We start from the raw sequence: 21,177 nt of genomic DNA on the forward strand, positions 1-21,177 counted from the left end.
GATAAGGTATAAATCATAATCCACCAAAATGGATGATTGATATTAAGGATAATATGATCCATCCCATGACCTTTGTTTGGTGTGCTTTGCTTGACCCTTGAGTGTGATTGTTGCATTCATGCATTCATGCACCCATTTGCATTCATATCATCAAAATAATAAAAACAAAATAAATTTTTTTTAAGGAACTTAAGAGGTCTATTTGCAAAATTCTCAGACATGGAAAGACAAAGAAGGAATACAAAGAAGTACAATTTCAGACAACCAGACTTGGAAGAGTTAAGGAATCTGACATCCTATGTACTAGATCCCTTGGGTTTCAAGGCTCGTTTTGGGAAGCTTCTTTCTCTTCTGACTACTCAGGTGGACGAAGGTTTGATGAGCGTGTTGGTGCAGTTTTATGATCCTCTGTATCATTGCTTCACGTTTCCGGATTTCCAACTTTTGCCTACACTTGAGGAGTATGCTTATCTTGTGGGTATACCTATTCTGGATCAGTTGCCGTTCAGTGGCTGGGAAAGGGTTCCTACTTCTCGAGAGGTAGCTGATTTGTTACACATAGATAAATCTCTGGTTGGTGCTCATATGACTACCAAAGGTGGAATTCAAGGTCTCCCTTTTGAGTTCCTCATTTCTCAAGCTACCATCTATGGGAAGGCCACGAGTGAGGACGCCTTTGAGGCTATATTTGTACTTCTTATCTATGGGTTAGTGTTATTCCCCAACAACGACAAGTTTGTGGATGTGAACGCTATTAGGATATTTTCTACTCTTAAACCCGTTCCGACTCTGTTGGGTGATGCTTATTTCTCTTTGCACATGAGGAATGCAAAGGGTGGTGGCGCCATTGTGTGTTGCTTGCCTCTGTTGTATAAGTGGTTTATTTCTCACTTACCTCAGACGGTCGCTTTCAAGGAGAACAAGGAATGTCTACGGTGGTCCACGAGACTTATGTCTCTCACTAATGATGATATCTCTTGGTACAACCGTGTGTATGATGGTGTGCATATTATCGACTCTTGTGGTGAATTCTCCAATGTGCCTCTTCTTGGTACGTGTGGTGGGATTAACTACAACCCTTTTTTGGCACGTCGTCAGCTTGGGTTCCCCCTAAAGGATAAACCTAATAACATTCTGTTAGAAGGTGTGTTCTTTCAGGAGGGTAAAGATCCCCAAGGCTTGAAAGCTAGGATGGTCCGCGCTTGGCGCAAGATTCATAGGAAAGGAAGAAAAGAGTTGGGTCCTAAGAATTGCATCGCTTTGGAGCCTTACACTGTTTGGGTTAGGAAGAGAGCATTGGAGTATCTCATGCCTTACGAGTATCCGAGACCTACACCTATGATTATGGTTGGGCCTTCAATCCTCCCTAATCAAGAAGTAGAGGAGTTGAGAGACGAAGACTGTTCACGTGCTTGGATCCGCAAACGAGAAGAGTTGCTTTAACAGATTAAGGAGAAGGATGCTTTAGTAGAGTTTCTTGAGCATCAGGTCATTGATGACCCTAATGATGCATGAACTTCTCTACTTCCTCAGTCTTCTAAGTTCTGGAAGAGGAAGTACGATCGACTCGCCAAAGAGAAGGCAGATGTGGAAGCAGCCTACGAGAAGGAGGTGAAGAGGCTTCGTGCATCTTATCTTCCTGTGTCCCGAGCTTTGGATGATTGTTTCTAGGGATCCATAGGATGATTATTTTCCTTTTCTCCTGTATTGTATCTTGATTACCAATGTTGTACTTCTTTGGGTGTAAAAGGATTAATGAGAATATTTCCACGAGTAATATGAATGTAATATTTCCCGAAATTTGCAAATAGAACTCTACAAAGTTCCTCTAAAAAATAATAAATCATATGCACAAGCATTGCATGCATCATGTGCATAAACATGTTTTGTTTCCGGCCTCCTGTCCTGTGGTCTAACTCTGTGCTCTTCATTTATTTTGAAGACAAGCTGACGCACCGGTACTACACTAGAGCCAACATTTCAAGACTGATGGATCAACTAGAACAAGAGAACCGCGAGCTGAAAGAGGAAGTGGCCAGATTGACTGCCCTAATGGAGTGATTCATGGCTGCCCAGAGCCAGTCTTCTCCGACACCTTCAACTCCTCCCCATAGGACAGTTATCTCCGAGATTGTCTCCTCTACTGTGCCTGCAACCATGCCAACCGGGTTCCCGTGGGGGATGCCTCCTAACTTCATGCCTGAGGGTCTTGCTCCAACTTTTGCTTCTATGTCGGCATCTGACCCGGTCCTTGCTGTTTCTCCTCCTATCGTGCATACTTTGCCCAGGGTAGACGACACCATCTATCATTCCGAACCGTCTGAGGGTCCAGATGTTTATGAGAAGATGGATGCCATGAATGATCAATTTCTTGAACTTCGCAAGGAATTGAAAACTCTCATAGGAAAGGATCTTTTCGACAAGTCTGCGGCCGAACTCTGCTTGGTTCCTAATGTGAAGATCCCTGTGAAATTCAAAGTGCCTGACTTTGAGAAGTACAAGGGAAATACCTGCCCTCTCAGCCACTTAGTCATGTATGCCAGGAAGATGTCAACTCAAACCGATAATGACCAACTACTTATCCACTACTTTCAGGACAGTCTGTCCGGTGCCGCCTTGAGATGGTACATGGGTTTAGACAGTGCAAATATCCGGTCCTTCAATGATCTTGGCGAAGCCTTCGGCAAGCAATACAAGTATAACGTGGATATGGCTCCCGATAGAGATCAGTTGAGAACCATGTCCCAGAAGGATAAAGAAACATTCAAAGAGTACGCCTAGAGGTGGCGAGAGGTGGCAACACAGATCGTGCCTCCGCTAGAAGAGAAAGAGATGACTAAGATCTTTTTTGAAGACCTTAAGTTCTTTTTATTATGAGCAGATGATTGCTAGCGCTCCTTCTGACTTCACCAAAATGGTGAATATGGGGATGCGTCTAGAAGAAGGGGTCCGTGAAGGATGACTAACCAGAGAAGAAGGCTCTTCTGCCAAACGTCATGGGGCGTTTGCAAAGAAGAAAGATGGAGAGGCACATGCTGTGACCTCCCATGAGAAACCAAGAAGACCCTCTGTGAGGAGGAAGACTGTGCGTCCCGCCAGTAACCATCACCAGGTGGCTCATATAGCACCTGTTTTCAGAGATAATAAGCAGTATCAGCATCACAACAACTATCAGCAACCACCTCAGCAATATCAACCACAACAACTCCGTCCACAACAGCAAACCTACCAACCTCGCAACAACAGTAATCAAACCAACACGAGTTACGAGAGGAAAATGGTCACCTTCGATCCTATTCCAATGACGTACGCAGAGTTATATCCCTATTTGATAGAGAGGAAGTTGATTACTCCGAGAGACCCACCGGCTATACCTGCTAACCCCCAGTGGTGGTATAAGCCCGAGTTACATTGTGTTTACCATTCTGGTGCTCCCGGCCACGACGTGGAGAATTGCTATCCGTTGAAGACCAAGGTTCAAGACCTTATGAGATGTGGTGTTTTGAGTTTTGAGGACGTGGGTCCTAATGTGAAGAAGAAACCATTGCCCGAACATGGGAAATCTGTTAACATGGTCCAAGGTTGCCCTGACAAGTACAAAGTCAAATATGTCAGTCATATTCGACAATCGTTGGTCGAGATGCATCGTTTGTTATGTAACTACAGTCACTATGAGCATGACCATAACAAATGCCGAGTCTGCTCTGTTAATCGATTGGGTTGTCGCCAGGTGCGCAAGGATGTTCAGGAAATGCTGGACGAAGGAGTCATTGAGATCCTTCAAAATAGGAAGCTTGATGAAGATGAGCCTAAGGTCAATGTGATCTCCCCAGTGTTCCGGATGCCCGAGCCTGTTATCATCAAGTACGATGGTAGCAAGCAGAAGGCTTCTCCCGCTCTTATCATTAAACCTGCCGGACCAGTACCTTATTCGTCTGAAAAGGCAATTCCCTATCGCTATAATGCTGTAGCAGTAGAGAATGGGAAAGAGGTGTCCTTGCCTTCTTCTTCTGTTGTGAACATTGCCGATGTTAGCGGCTTGACCCGTAGTGTTCGTGTATTTTCAGCACCACCAAAACCTCAAACTAATGCTGATTTTGTTGAACGCCCGATTGGGAACATTGTGAATTCTCCGAATCCGGCACTTGCTGTTAGACCCTCCTCCGTACTGAAAACTCCTACTTCTGGTGGCCCTAGTGGCAATTAAAAAGAAGACTGTGATGAGATGCTGAGACTCATCAAAAGGAGCAAGTACAATGTTATAGACCAACTTCTACAAACGCCATCCAAAATATCTGTGTTATCTTTACTCTTAAATTCAGAACCACACCGAGAGGCTCTGCAGAAGGTGTTGGATGTGGCATATGTGGATCACGATGTCACTTTAGAGCAATTCGATAGCATTGTTGCAAGCATTACTGCTTGTAACAATTTGAGCTTTTGTGACTCTGATCTCCCAGAGGAGGGAAGAGACCACAACTTGGCATTACATATATTTATGGGTTTCAAAGACGACGCCATGTCCAATGTGCTGGTGGACACTGGGTCATCATTGAACGTATTACCAAAGTCCACTCTCTCAAAACTATCATATCAAGGGCCTCCCATGAGGCAGAGTGGAGTAGTTATGAAGGCTTTTGATGGGTCTCGCAAAACTGTGATTGGAGAGGTTGATCTCCCAATCAAAATTGGACCAAGTGATTTCCAAATTACCTTCCAGGTTATGGATATTCACCCATCATATAGCTGTCTCTTAGGCAGACCATGGATTCACGAGGCTGGCGCCGTGACATCCACCATACACCAGAAATTGAAATTTGTGAAGAACAAGAAGCTGGTGGTGGTGGGGGGAGAAAGGGCTCTCTTGGTTAGCCATTTGTCTTCCTTCTCTTATATAGATGCTGAGGATGAAGTTGGAACGCCTTTCCAAGCTTTATCTGTTGCTGAACCTGTTGAGAAGAGAACTCCTTCATTTGCTTCCTGCAAAGATGCAAAGTTGGCCATTGAGCGTGGTGCAACCACTGGTTTAGGAAAGATGATTGAGTTAGAAACCAACGAGTCCCGGGCTGGCATAGGTTTTTCTTCTGGTACTTTTAACAAGCAAGGTTTATTCAAGAGTGGAGGTTTCATCCACACTGGTCAGGACGAAGAGGCTGCTGCCGTTTTAGAAGAAGATACAGAGGATTCTGGAAACTTCATCATCCCTGGTGGGGTCTACATCAATTGGGTCGCTGTGGATATTCCCACAGTCACCCATAAGTCAACGTAATGATCACTTTGTTTAAAAACCCTTCTCCGATGCCAAAAGGAGGAGCGATGACATTGTTGGCGCATAAATTCGATGATAGTTTCATTCAATAAATTCATGTTAAATGTTTGTTTTTCCAATTATTTTCCCTTTTTGCTTTTTGCATGAAATTGGTGATCATATAAAACCCTAAAAACATAGAATAAAATCAATCTTTTCATCTGCATAATGATTTGCCTTGTTTAAATTCTAAAGCTTTTCGTATCCAAAACCATTATGCAGGTTAATTTCTAGACCCATTGAACGTAATGATCCAACACCATCTCCCAATTTTGAGTTCCCTGTATTTGAGGAAGAGGAAGATGATGTTGAAGAGATTCCTGATGAGATTACCCGTTTACTTGAGCATGAAGAAAAGATCATTCGGCCACATCTTGAGAATCTGGAAACAGTCAACTTGGGGTCTGAGGATTGTGTGCGTGAAGTAAAGATTGGGGCACTCCTGGAAGAATCTGTTAAGAAGGGGTTGATTGAATTGCTACGAGAATACGTTGACATCTTCGCCTGGTCATATGAAGACATGCCTGGTATGGATACAGATATTGTGCAACATTTCCTGCCTTTGAAGCCTGAGTGCGTGCCTGTGAAGCAGAAGCTCAGAAGAACCCATCATGATATGGCAGTGAAGATCAAAGAGGAAGTTCAGAAGCAAATTGATGTGGGGTTTCTGGTGACTTCTACGTATCCTCAATGGGTGGCCAATATTGTGCCCGTGCCTAAGAAAGAAGGAAAAGTCCGAATGTGTGTGGACTATAGAGACTTGAATAAAGCTAGTTCGAAAGATGATTTCCCTCTACCACATATTGATATGTTGGTAGATAATACAGCTAAATTCAAGGTCTTCTCGTTTATGGATGGATTTTCCGGATATAATCAAATTAAGATGGCACCCGAGGATATGGAGAAGACAACATTCATCACACCTTGGGGAACATTCTGTTATCAAGTGATGCCCTTTGGTTTGAAGAACGCCGGAGTCACGTATCAACGAGCTATGACTAACTTGTTCCATGATATGATGCACAAGGAGATCGAAGTATATGTTGATGATATGATTGCTAAATCAAGAACAAAAGTGGAGAATCTAGAACACCTGTTGAAGCTTTTTCAGCGTTTGAGGAAGTATAAGCTTCGTCTGAATCCCAACAAGTGTACATTTGGAGTCTGTTTTGGCAAGTTATTGGGCTTTATCGTCAGTGAAAGAGGTATTGAAGTTGATCCTGCAAAGGTCAAAACAATACAAGAGATGCCTGCGCCCAAAACCGAAAAGCAAGTTCGAGGTTTTCTTGGCCGCTTGAATTACATTTCCAGATTCATATCCCACATGAATGCCACATGTGCGCCAATATTCAAGCTCCTCCGGAAAGATCAGTCTCATGATTGGACCGAGGACTGCCAAAATGCTTTCGACAGTATTAAAGAGTATCTGTCTGAGCCTCCAATTCTGTCTCCGCCCGTGGATGGGAGACCATTGATTATGTATCTGACTGTTCTTGAAGATTCTATGGTTTGTGTCCTTGGTCAGCAGGACGAGTCAGGGAAGAAAGAATATGCTATCTACTACTTGAGTAAGAAGTTCACTAATTGCGAGTCTCGATACTCAATGCTTGAGAAAACATGATGTGCTTTGGCTTGGGCTGCTAAGCGCTTACACCAGTATATGTTGAATCATACAACTTGGTTGATATCCAGAATGGACCCAATCAAGTATATATTTGAGAAGCCTGCCTTAACTGGGAGGATCGCCCGTTGGCAGATGTCGTTGTCTGAGTATGATATTGAGTATCGAGCTCAGAAAGCTATCAAAGGTAGTATCTTGGCTGACCATTTGGCACATCAGCCGATTGAAGATTATCAGTCAGTTCAGTATGACTTCCCAGATGAGGAGATTATGTATTTGAAGATGAAACATTGTGACGAGCCTACACTTGATGAAGGGCCGGAGCCTGGTTCCAGATGGAGTATGGTATTTGATGGTGCTGTAAATCAATATGGAAATGGTATTGGGGCAGTAATCATTACACCTCAGGGAACACATATTCCTTTCACAACAAGGCTAACTTTCAAATGCACGAATAATATGACTGAGTATGAGGCCTGTATTATGGGATTGGAAGAATGCATTGATCTAAGGATCAAGCATCTTGATGTTTACGGTGATTCGGCCCTCGTTGTTAATGAGATTAAGGGTGAATGGGAAACGAATCAGCCTAGTCTCATTCCATATAGAGATTATGCGAGGAGGATTTCAACGTTCTTTACGGGGGTTGATTTCCATCATATTCCTCGAGATGAGAATCGGATGGCAGATGTTCTTGCTACACTTGCTTTGATGATTGTGGTCAGACTGTGGAATGAAGTTCCCAATATCACTGTGATGCGCTTGGATAAACCAACTCATGTGTTTGCGATTAAAGAAGTAAAAGATGACAAACCATGGTATTATGATATCAAGTGTTTCCTTCAGAACCAGACTTACCCACCTGGGGCGTCTGTGAAAGATAGGAAGACTTTGAGGAGATTGTCGGGCAGTTTCTACCTCAATGGTGATGTGCTTTATAAGAGAAACTTTGATATGGTTTTGCTCAGATGCGTGGATAGACACGAAGCAGACCTGTTGATGACTGAGGTCCATGAAGGTTCATTTGGTACTCATTCCAATGGACATGCCATGGCTAGAAAGATGTTGAGAGTAGGCTACTATTGGCTGACAATGGAGTCTGACTGCTGCAAATATGTGAAGAAATGCCATAAGTGTCAGATTTATGCGGATAGGATTCATATTCCACTGACACTCCTGAATGTGATTTCATCACCATGGCCTTTCTCTATGTGGGGAATTGACATGATTGGCATGATAGAGCCGAAAGCGTCCAATGGACACAGATTTATCCTCGTAGCAATTGATTACTTCACCAAGTGGGTTGAAGCGGTGTCATATGCAAATGTGACCAGGCAGGTAGTCGTGAAGTTTATCAAGAATCAACTCATATGCCGATATGGCGTGCCAAATAAGATCATTACTGATAATGGATCTAACTTGAACAACAAGATGATGAAATAATTGTATGGTGAGTTCAAGATAACCCATCATAATTCTTCTCCTTACAGACCCAAGATGAATAGGGCTGTTGAAGCTGCTAATAAGAATATCAAGAAGATTATCCAGAAGATGATTGTCACGTACAAAAATTGGCATGAGATGCTGCCATTTGCTTTACATGGGTATCGTACATCTGTCCGCACTTCAACAGGGGCAACCCCTTTCTCTCTTGTTTATGGCATGAAGGCCGTGCTCCCAGTAGAGGTGGAGATCCCATCAATGAGGGTCTTGATGGAAGCCAAGTTGACTGATGCTGAATGGGTTCAGATTCGTTATGACCAGTTGAATCTGATTGAAGAGAAGAGATTGACTGCCATGTGCCATGGTCAGTTATATCAACAGAGAATGAAGAAAGCTTTTGATAAGAAGGTCAAGCCTCGTGTGTTCCCAGAAGGTGACCTTATGCTCAAGAAAGTCTTGTCTTTCGCGCCCAATTCCAAGGGCAAATGGACTCCAAACTATGAAGGTCCATACGTTATTAAGAGAGCCTTTTCAGGCGGTGCTTTGATACTTACAACTATGGATGGGGAGGATTTCACTCGTCCTGTGAATTCAAATGCAGTCAAGAAATACTTCGCCTAAAAAATAGAATAGCTCGCTAAGTTGAAAACCCAAAAGGGCGACTTAGACAAAAATGAGCGTCTCGGTGGATTGAAAACCCGAAAGGGCGATCCAGGCAAAAGTTAGAGACATAAAAAAAATGATGAGTATGTATCCCGCTAGATTGAGTACCTCACCCTGGGGAAATCTAGGCAAAAATTAGGGATTTGGCAAGTAACTGCATCCTGACAAGACATTGTTCTACGACCGTCATCCGTCAGAGATTCTTGCTTAGTCATCATCAACCGAAGCTTCAAATACATCGGATTCAGAATTGGTGGAGAAATGGTCATTATGTTCAATGTAGCCCTCTTCCAATATATATCACCAATTTCAAATTTGTAAAGATCTATGGAGTCTTGCCATTTGCAGACCACCATTCCATCAAATAAATTTGAGCCTTTGATCCAATTATTTGCACTCTTATTTGTTTCTATTCAACAAAAGTTTTGCATGTTTTGATTGAGAAAATATCATTGTTTTAAACAATCAAATTTTTCATAACTTGTTTTTAAACAAAGTGAACATTCACAATGGCGAAAAGATACTTAGGAGATCCTCAGTGCTCTCCAAAGGGTGGTATGATCTCCAACAGGGTAAGGCATTTGTTCATATTCCTGGCATGACTGTATCTTCTTCCTCCGGAACACTTTTGTGGTTTATCCTACCGAGTGGAGTGCTTGTTGAGATATTCACCTCTCCTCCCTTCAGCAGAGTAACATTGTTTCCTCCTCAGCATATGTGTTTTCTTTGGAAGATTCGGTATTTGGTGGTTGATCCCCAAATTTCCTTTATCTCCTCGGATAGATTCCCCAGTAGAGCTGTTGGTGTAGTGGACTTAATCTGTGATGATTCCTGTCCCCAGCTGGAATGATTGATGTTCATCCCCTGCGAGGATCTTCATTTCCCAGCACCAGTTGCCCTTAGCAGATTTGGCTTTCTCTCTTGAGATGTAGTACCGGGTGGTTGATTCCTGGACCTGTTTGTGTTAGATTGTCTGTTTGTCAGCATTCATCATACATAAATCACGTATATACATGCATAATTATAACATTCAAATATTCATGTTGCATTCTTTGCCATATATCGTTGTTTGTTGTCTCCTGCTATTTGGTGATATATATCCCCCCAAGCAAATGAGTGTGTCTGATCTCTCCATATAGGGTCAACTCCATAGGCAGAAAGTGTTTATCCTTTCTTCCATATTCCCCACCGAGATATATCCTCGTGGATGATGTTTGTTTCTGTTCCTTCCTAACACATATATTGGGATGGGGTGCCCTATTGAGTTATATCCTCATTAAGGACAAGTCTTGATTCAGTGTGCCTATCCGGTTTGATCCTAGATTGGCGTCTTATAACTGTTTCCTTTGCTTCCCCGCAGTTTAGATGAAAAATTGCTTAGTAACCAGTAATTATCCATCTTCTCCCCGGCGGAGTCTGTGGTTTTCTACCCTTATACCGGTAGTCGTAAACCCTATTTGTATCCCCGTTAGAGTCTGTGGTTTTCTACCCTTATACCGGTAGTCGTAAACCTTATTCGTATTCCCCTATTGCAGAGTTAACCTTTTGCTCATCCTAATCGATGATGGTTGCGTTTCCGTGGTTTCTTATCCAGTATCCGATAGGTGTAATCCCCTCCTTGACGGTTGTTTTCATCCAATATTCGGTGTTAATATCTCCTCTTTTGCCTGGATAATTGCTCTGATTACGCAATTTTGTCCCTAGCGGGTCATCTCTCGTCCATCCTGTTGTTGTTGGTAACGATTGTCTCTCCCCTGAATTGGTCATCATTATATACCTAGTTTCGGTATCCCGATGCCTTTTCTTTTCGGTCGATTTATCCTTTATTAACCCAGTAACCGGTTGTGGATAATCTTCCATGCGAGTATGTTATCTACGTTCTGACGGTAATAGATAATATATCTCATGCACTCTTTGGTGGAAGCCTTTTGTTCTTCCCCAGTTGAGTAAGATTCGTGTCCCTTTGTGGAAATCGAATGCCCATCCCATAATCGAGTTTGCTTTTAACCCTCTTTCGGATGATGAGTGTCTTGGGAATATTCCCCAATTCATGCCTTGGTTGGTCAGCTATTATATACCCAGTGAACGGTATCTTTGGTGTTCCTTCCTTTCTGCTCCCTATTATGACTTTTGGTCCCCCTGTGGAGTCAAAACCCCTGAGTTGAAATATACCTTTTAGGTCTTCCTCAGATCCCAATTCACGCCTTGGTTGGTCACCTATTATATGCCCAGTAACCGGTATCTCTGGTGTTCCTTCCTTTCTGCTCCCTATTATGACTTTTGGTCTCCCTGTGGAGTCAGAATCCCTGAGTTGAAATATACCTTTTAGGTCTTCCTCAGATGTTTTGAAGTTTTGATATCTCTCACCCTTATACCGGTCTTAGATATTCCTCCCGAGCATGTTATGTCTATCACCCTTATACCGGTGTTCAGATCACATGTGTCTTTGAGCTTATTACCCAGTAACCGGTAATGCCTCATCCCACTACTTCCCCAGGAGAGTCTTTTGGACATCCCTAGCGAAGTTCCTTTGTGGATTGTCCTCGTCCGGATTTTTATCCGAAGTATCTGTCATGGATAATTTCTGCTGTATTGGCATATTCCCCAATACATGCATTTCCCCGACAGGGATATCCTGTTCGAATCTTTCCCCAGCCTGAGTCCGGATTTTTATCCGAAGTACCTGTTGTGATTAATTTCTGTTGTATTGGCATATTCCCCAATACATGCATCTTCGAGTCAGGTAGGTCTTTCCGATGGATTTATTCCCTTTGGAATTCTGTTTCCTAAACTTTGAGTCATGACCTACTCACGCATTTCTTTCTATCCCCCAGAGTCCCAGGATCTTGGTTGCATTGAGTGAATTACTCCTATGGATTATCAGTGTCTTCTGATTTCTTTGCCTTTGTGGACACATATCTCCACAGAGTGCTACCATTTTGCATATATACATTTTACATCGGAGGTCTCTTAGGGACCAAAATTCGTCTCTTTGTTATTATTTAAGCCCATTCTACCTCGTCGAGACGAAGATTTTAACCTTCACTTCTCCGGCTAGAATGACCTTAAATAGGGGCATCTGTAAGACCCCAATTTTGGCCCTAAAATCCCTCATGGCATCATAACATTGCATCGTGCATAGCCTCAAGGATCATAAGCATCTTGGTTCCCTTTTGCCTTTGGGTAGGACTCCTTGTGATTGGTTGGAGATCACCAAGCATGCTTGAATTGTATCTCATTGCTTCTTTCATTTTGTCTACTAACCAAAAGCACAAGAATATGTCACTAACATCTTTTGTTTGAAGCTTGAGTATCATCCAAGACGCTTTGTGGGTTCTGTTTGGGTGATCAATCAACACAAGAGAATGACGTGAATTACTTCCAATATGTTCAAGTGAGGTATATTCATCAGTCAAAATGCTAATCTGGAAGGAATAAAAGTTTGTTCTTGAACTGTCATGCTCGCTAGGCGAAGCCCATGTGTTAAAAAAAAACAACGAAAAAAAAGAAAAAAAAGAAAAAAACAAAAAACGAAAAACGAAAAGAAAAAAAAAAGAAAAAAAAGAAAAAAAAAATAATAAATAAAATAAATAAATAAATAAATAAATAAATAAATAAATAAATAAATAAAATATAACAGAAAATTTTGGACTTGGGCCTCTCTCATCTGAGCCCACAGGTCCACAAAAATCAGGTTATAAATTCAGAGTTTCAGTGAAACAAAAGGCAATTCTATTCCTATTACCCTGGCTGAAAAAAGATAGTGAGAGAAGAACTAACAGAGTTCAGAGCAACCTCCAGAGACTGAAGGGAACTCATCTACAAAGAACCAATTCCCTCTCATATAAACCCTAAGAGTGCTTTGCAAACCAAACCGTGCCATTCAATTTCAATCGATCCTCCCCAATCAGGTATGCCCTATTTCCACTACTTTATACTTTCAACCTGAAATTTTTTGATACCCTTTTAATGTATGTGTTTGACAAGAGGTTTAGGCCTCCTATCCTTGGTTGCTTTTTGTGAGCTTTTTATGAATTTTAATGGCATGATTCATGTGGTTACATTTTGATTTGGGGGCAACTCTTGATTACCCTATCTTGTTTCTCTAACCTGTTTGTTGAGTTTTTTTTTGTGAGGGCTCACATGACTCTTGCAGAGATGGCCTGGTGTTCCACTTTATTTGTGGGATACCACCTGGAGGTTTATTCCGATTACCTGTGCTTGATTACTTGAGATATTTGTTTGTGACTACTTATTCCAAAGGATGAGAGCTACTTGGATCATCAATATGATCTCAAGAGAGGAACTCCTTTTGTGGTTTTGTTTCTTATCCTTACCTCTTGTATGCTTAGGGCCTTAGCCATTCTTCTTCTTCTCTACATTCTAACCCAAGCCAAAACTTTTGTACAAACATTAACATTTGTTTTCCAAATTAGAAACCTAAGCCTTATGCTTTTGATTTTCAAACTTTCTTTTCATAACACTAATTTTGAATTGAATCTTTAAGTCAACTTTGACCATATTTTTGAAAATACTTTTCATTGGTAAATATAAGCCATTCAAATATCTTTTTTTTGGTTTCAATGGCCACCTTCTTAATTAAACTTTTTCATAACCTTTAGCTATTAGGTTTGAGTTATCCTTGAGGAAGATGTAATACTCTCCTATATCCTTAGTGATGGACAATGAGTCTTCCATGCTTATTATAGGGTTAACCCCTCACTAGTATGTTGAAGCTATCCTCACATGGTGGATTTGTGGTTTAGGGATTGAGTTTTCTCCCTTGGATAACAAAAGACCTTAAGGCTTTTGGACCAATCAATCCACTCACTTATTTTGAAATTTTCTACCCGAACTACGAGGTTTTGATCCTAATCTTTTTAAAGATGGTACGTAGGCAGTGTGTTCATCCATTCAAACACAAAATGTAAATAATATTGTATATTCTTTTCTCATCCCTTCAATCATGTTTGCACAAATAAATTTTCACAAGACAATAACCTTTACAACAAATGTGAAAAGGGCTCCCTAGGAGTACCTAGGATGTTTTGGGTGCCTAACACCTTCCCATTGCATAACCAACCCCCTTACCCAGATCTCTGACATTTTTACTAGTTTTTGATTTGATAAAACTTTTAGGTTTTTGTTCGCTTTCTAACCATTCCTTTGGATAAATAGAAGTCCGGTGGCGACTCGACTTTGTATGATTTACCTTAGATTTAGTCAATAAATCTAATGGTAACGGATACCCCGCTACACTTGGATCCACTTCATTAATTGATATGGACAGATCCAATGGCTCTGAGGCGCACGCGCATTGTGGTCATGAGTCAAAAGCAACACACGCTGAATTAAAAAAATTCAAAAGGATGGATGGTTGAGATTCTAACGCGCACATGAGATCCAAAGGCCCAGGGTGTTCCACGTGGGGATGGTGGTGGAAACCACCGTCTTCTCCGGTGAGCCAACAGAATCCGGCCACCAGTTGCAGGTTTTCAAACCTCAACTAAAATACACGTGCCTTATACCAAAATGAAGCTGGGGTGATGTACATCACCCCTGTAACCTTGGATTATCCTCAAGATCTCTATGGAATGAGAAATCTGAGATGGAAAACCCAGGTGTTCTTTCTGAAATGCATCAATTCACAAAATCAAAGCCACCATTGGCTTGCCTCTCACACGAGGACTTCAGAGAACCAAATAAACACAAGCAAATCACAATATAGGATGAGATATGGATCAAAACAGTTGAGCAATGAACCTTTGAAGTGCAACTTTAAATAGCACGATCCACTCAATCTCTTGCTTCCAACATGATCTTGAGATGATGATGATGCAAGGCTTAGGAATTATAAACTAAAGATCAACCAAGGAAGTTGAAATTCAAGTTTGAATTTGAGAAAATAAAATCAAAATTCCTCTAGTGTGGTTGAGTTTAAATTTCTGCAGAGCTTCAGGTTGAATCAAGGTTGAAGTTTGAATGAGGCAAGGCATGTATTTATAGCTGAAGTGCAAGGCAATGAGGTGTAGAATCCCTGTGCATGATAATTGGGTCCTCCATGCATGGGCCTGTACATGCGTATGTGAGGCCCAAAATCAATTGGAAATGCAAGCTAAGCTAATTCTAAAGTTAAATGGACGTGTAATTTGAATGGGAATTGCTTGTGCATGAAGGTTCAAGATGAATTCCATATTTGGGCCTAAATGTTCCCCTCTTTGAAAGTCATAAATAAAAAATCCAAACATAGGCATGTGAGTAATGGTTGGAAAAGTCTTGACATAAGGAACAAAAGTTATGTTGGACAAAAATTCATTTGGAGTTTGGAAAATTGTGAAAACTGGCCATGAAGTTTGATGTACAAAACATGTCTTTGAAAAATTTGCCAAAAGTGGCCAATTTCAAGCCCTTTTGTTTTAATGATGCAAGCCTCAAATGGAAAAACCTCCAACACAAAATTTGTAGATCTTTTACAGATGATCAATTTGGACTTAAAGTTTTTAACATTTAGAATTTTGATGAGAAATTTCTGGGCACTTGAAGTTGGACTTTTTCAAGATTCAATGGTTTTGGTCCAAAGTGACCTATAATGTTTTGTATTATCACATGTGCTTATTTTAGGATTATGAAATTTTATACAACATAACATTTGAAGTATACATCTTAATATTTCCAATACAATTGGTCTCACATCAAAATCATAAAAAATGAAGAAGTTAGGTCCTTGGGAAGTTGACCCAAAATTAGGGTTTCAGTCAAAATGACCTATAATGGTTTGAAATGAATTATGACCTTCCAAGTTTCAAATGAATTTTTGATGAACATGAAAGTTGTTCATATGGTTCTTAAGAACATTTTTTCTCTTGGGTTCATCTTCATTTGACAAACACATCAAAAGTTAGGTCTTAGTGGATCTCAAAATAGTCAGATGACTTGACTGGTCGACTTCTCAAGTCCAAACTTCGAATCTTGATGAATGAATGATTGAGGATACTCACATAGGCTCATATATGCATAAAATGATGAATGAAAGAACTTACCTTTATTGGATTTGATCATAGGTTGAGGTTGCTTCATGAGCAAGGCACAGTCAATGCATAGTTGGATTAGGGTTTCCTTGGGAAACAAGCCTCAAGCCTTTTGGTTTATCTTGATCAAATTGAAAAATTGAGATACTTGGGAGACATATATGATGATTTAGAGCTTTGGGGACCATTGTCATGCTTGCTTTTCATCTTCATCTGGCCACTTCATTGAGCATAGGAGCCTCCTAGGAGCAAGGGATCTCATGATTGCTTGAGCTTCAAAAAAAAAGATGTTAGTGACATATTTTTGTGCTTTTGGTTAGTAAACAAAATAAGAAAAGCAATAATATACAATTCAAGCATTCCTGGTGGTCTCAAACCAACTCACACAAGTCCCAACCCAAGGGTTAAGGAGCCAAGATGCTATGATCCTTGAGGCAAATGCAATGAGTAATGATATGATGCCATGAGGGATCTTAGGGTCAAAATTAGGGTCTTACACTTGGCATTCTCCTTACACCTATTTCATTGGGTTTGTTTGGGGAGAGATCACCAAGCACTATGTGATTGTATCATACTTGTATATTATCATTTTTACTAATCAAAATACCAGAAATATGTCTTTGTATTTGTCTAACCCCTTTGTAGGTAGGGCATGATCCCCATTGATCTATCAAGTTCACATCTAGGGTTTAAGACCCTCATGGCTAAAAGTACAATCAAGGATTGATCCACAATGTCTCAAAGCATCATATATGAGTCCCAATGATCTCTACATGTTATATTGATCAAGTATTCTTCAAGAGTTTGAAGGTAATTTGCCTTGGAAACCCTAGTTTGAGTGGATATCTTAAGTAACTTCTCCAACAAGCTATCTCACCAATTGATCAAACTTCTCAAGGGACATTTAAAAATTCATCATTTTATGCATATATGATCTACCATGAGCCTATAAAGTCAATAGAATTGGAGGTTAGCAAGTTGGTTGATGGTGGTTGGCCAGATGAATTCATCTAATCAAAACTAGGTCTCCCTAGACCCTATCTCCTATAATTTTCACCATATGAAAATTATTCCAAGTGAAAAAATACTCTAAATGATATTCCAAACAACTTTAATGTTGAGACCTAGATCTAGTTTTGCTTGGAAAATCATTTTCTATGTTGAAACATTATAGGTCATTTTGTCTAAACCCTAATTTGAAAGTCAACTTCACAAGACCATAACTTGCTCAATTTTTATGAGATGAAATATTTCCAAGTTACACAATCAAATTTAAAATGCCTAATTCAACTTTGATGTTTGGAGTTAGAGATAAATCAACTTTTGTGAGCATGTGATATGAGGATATATTATAGGTCATTTTTGGCCCATACCATTGAACAAGTGATTTTCCTCAACTTCAAAAATTCATAACTCTATCATTATAAATCCAAATGACATGAATTTGGTGACCATTTTGAAGGTCTTTGAAAGATTTACAACTTTGATGAAGACACGTTTCTCATTTGGAGCTTGTAGCGGGGTATTCGTTACCTTTAGATTTATTGACTAAATCTAAGGTAAATCATACAAAGTCGAGTCGCCACCGCACTTCTATTTATCCAAAGGAATGGTTAGAAAGCGAAGAAAAACCTAAAAGTTTTATCAAATCAAAAACTAGTAAAAATGTCAGAGATCTGGGTAAGGGGGTTAGTTATGCAATGGGAAGGTGTTAGGCACCAAAAACATCCTAGGTACTCCTAGGGAGCCCTTTTCATATTTGTTGTAAAGGTTGTTGTCTTGTGAAAATTTATTTGTGCAAACATTATTGAAGGGATGAGAAAAGAATATACAAATTTATTTACATTTTGTGTTTGAATGGATGAACCCATTGCCTACGTACCATCTTAAAAAAGATTAGGATCAAAACCCCGTAGTTCGGGTAGAAAAATTCAAAAAAAGTTGGTGAATTGATTGGTCCAAAAGCCTTAAGGTCTTTTGTTATCCAATGGAGAAAACTCAACCTAAAACCATAAATCCACCATGTGAGGATAGCTTCAACATGCTAGTGAGGGGTTAACCCTATAATAAGCATGGAAGACTCATTGTCCATCACTAAGGATAAAGGTGAGTATTATATATACCTCAAGGATAACTCAAACCTAATAGCTAAAGGTTATAAAAATTTGATTAAGAAAGTGGCCATTGAAACCACAAAAAGTATTTGAATGGGTTATATTTACCAATTAGAAGTATGTACAAAAATGGTCAAAGTTGACTTAAAGATTCAATTCAAAATAAGTGTTATGAAAAGAAAGTTTGAAAATCAAAAGCATAAGGCTTAGGTTTCTAATTTGGAAAACAAATGTTAATGTTTGCATAAAAGTTTTGGCTTCGGTTAGAGTGTAGAGAAGAAGAAGAATGGCTAAGGCCCTAAGCATATAAGAGGTAAGGATAAGAAACAAAACCACAAAAGGAGTTCCTCTCTTGAGATCATATTGATGATCCAAGTAGCTCCCATCCTTTGGAATAAGCAGTCACAAATAAATATCTCAGGAAATCAAGCACAAGTAATCAGAATTAATCTCCAGCCGGTATCCCACAAATAAAGTGGAATACCACCCGAATTATCTCTTCAGGAATCATATGATCCCTCGCACAAACTCAACAAAGAGGTTAGAAATAACAGGTAAACAATGCATGGGTGCGGTGTAAAACATGTCACAATCAAACACGAAAACAGATCTGAGAACAAACGGAAAAACAAGCTACTGTCACGCTCGCTACTGCTTCGCTTAGCGAGGTGCTAGCGAAGCTTCGCTACATGTTCGCCTAGCAAAGGTGCTAGCGAACGCCTGCGAATTCTGGATTTTTCTTTGATAACAATGCGATTTCAGAAACCCCAATCCCCATGGTACTCATTTTAGAAATCATGTGATTAAACATTTAAGGCATTGGTTTCACCCATTCATGCATATGCAAAACCTAACGATACCCACCCTTTCAAATTTAAACATAATACATCACACATTTAAAACATTCAAATTGAAGGCGTAAAGTAATGGGAATAGGGCAAACCTGACTGGGGAGATCGATTGAAACTGAGTTTCACCCGTGAGGTTTACAAAACAATCTTTAGGGTTTATGTGAGGCAGAGGTGATTCTGTGCAACTGAGTTCTCCTCAGGGTTTGGAGGCTGCTCTGATGAATCTTTGAATGATCTCCCTCTCTGATTGATTCCTTAATTCCCTGAATCTCCTGCCTGAATTTTTTTCAAGTGAAGCCTTGGTATTTATAGACTGAATTTCGTGGCTTTGTGGGCTTAAGTGAGTGCAATCTATGCCCAAAATTCTGCTGTTATATTTTTAACGCGTGGTCTTCGCCTAGCGAAGGATTTGCTCGCCTAGCGAGTATTCGCCTTGCGAAGGATTGGCTCGCCTAGCGAGCATGACAGCTCAGGCCTTCGCCTAGCGAAGAAATGGTTCGCTTAGCGAGTATGACAACTCAGGAATAAGCTTTTACTCCTTCCAGATTAGCGTTTTGACTGATGAATAGACTCCATTTGAACATGTTGGAAGTAACTCTCGTCATTCTCTTGTGTTGACTGATCACTCAAATAGAACCCACAAAGTGTCTTGGATGATACTCAAGCTTCAAACAAAAGATGTTAGTGACATATTCTTGTGTTTTTGGTTAGTAAACAAAATGAAAGAAGCAATGATATACAATTCAAGCATGCTTGGTGATCTCAAACCAATCACAAGGAGTCCTACCCAAAGGCAAAGGGAGCCAAGATGCTTATGATCCTTGAGGCTATGCAAATGCAATGTTATGATGCCATGAGGGATCTTAGGGCCAAAATTGGGGTCTTACAGATGCCCCTATTTAAGGTCATTCTAGCAGGAGAAGTGAAGGTTAAAATCTTCGTCTCGACGAGGTAGAATGGGCTTAGATAATAACAAAGAGACGAATTTTGGTCCCTAAGAGACCTCATGATGCAAATGTATGTATGAAAATCGGATAGCACTCTGTGGAGATATGTGTCCCCAAAGGCAAAGAAATCAGAAGACACTGATAATCCATATGAGTAATCCACTCAATGGGACAGAGACTCTGGGACTCTGGGGGGATAGAAAGAAATGCGTGATTAGGTCATGACTCAAAGTTTGGGGAACAGAATTCCAAAGGGAATAAATCCATCGGAAAGACCCTACCTGACTCGAAGATGCATGTATTGGGGAATATGCCAATACAGCAGAAATTAATCACAACAGGTACTTCGGATAAGAATCCGGACTCAGGCTGGGGAAAGATTCGAACAGGATATCCTTGCCGGGGGAAATGCATGTATTGGGGAATATGCCAATACAACAGAAATTATCCATGATGGATACTTCGGATAAAAATCCGGACGAGGACAATCCACAAAGGAACTTCGTTAGGGATGTCTGATCCTCGGTCGCTCGCGGATCAAAAACGAGTGGTTTTTGTAAATATGTAATATAGCGACAATGACTCGAAATATCGTCTCTCAAGGATTCTTGTGAGAAAATCAATAACAGTAATAAAATAAGGGGGGGGGGGTTGGTTTAGGTTTCCGATAAAGAAAAAGCACTTAAAATAATTGATTACTGAAATAAGTTGTTGTGAAATAAGCGATTAAAGTAACGGATCCACTGCCTCGGTTCTTACTAATCATCGACCGATGAAAATACAATTTCCCAAGCGAGACTTCTATCCTATTTGATGAAAAAATCAGTCAACAAGCGTGGAAGATTTTATGAGAACATGTTCCTATTGCCGGATTAAGCATACGGTAAATGATAGAGCAAATTAACAGTTAAGCAGAGTTAATCTACGATTAAAATTAGGAACACAAATCACTCAAATTAAATCAAATACACTATATGATAATTGAATTTAGCAAACAACAATCACATGATATAATTGAAAGGAATAGAAATTAAATTGTAAATATCATAACAATCTCAAAGTTTGAAACCTGAGTACAGTGAATCCGTCCAAAGAGGACTAGTTCTCCATGAGTTTTCAAGCTTCAACAATATTTTTTTTGTGTGAATAGTCCCCCATGAACAGTACACACATTCTCCTTAAAAAGATAAAAAGTGGATCCG

This window comes from Lathyrus oleraceus, chromosome 6, assembly GCF_024323335.1.
Source record: "Lathyrus oleraceus cultivar Zhongwan6 chromosome 6, CAAS_Psat_ZW6_1.0, whole genome shotgun sequence".
Classification (NCBI taxonomy): Eukaryota; Viridiplantae; Streptophyta; class Magnoliopsida; order Fabales; family Fabaceae; genus Lathyrus; species Lathyrus oleraceus.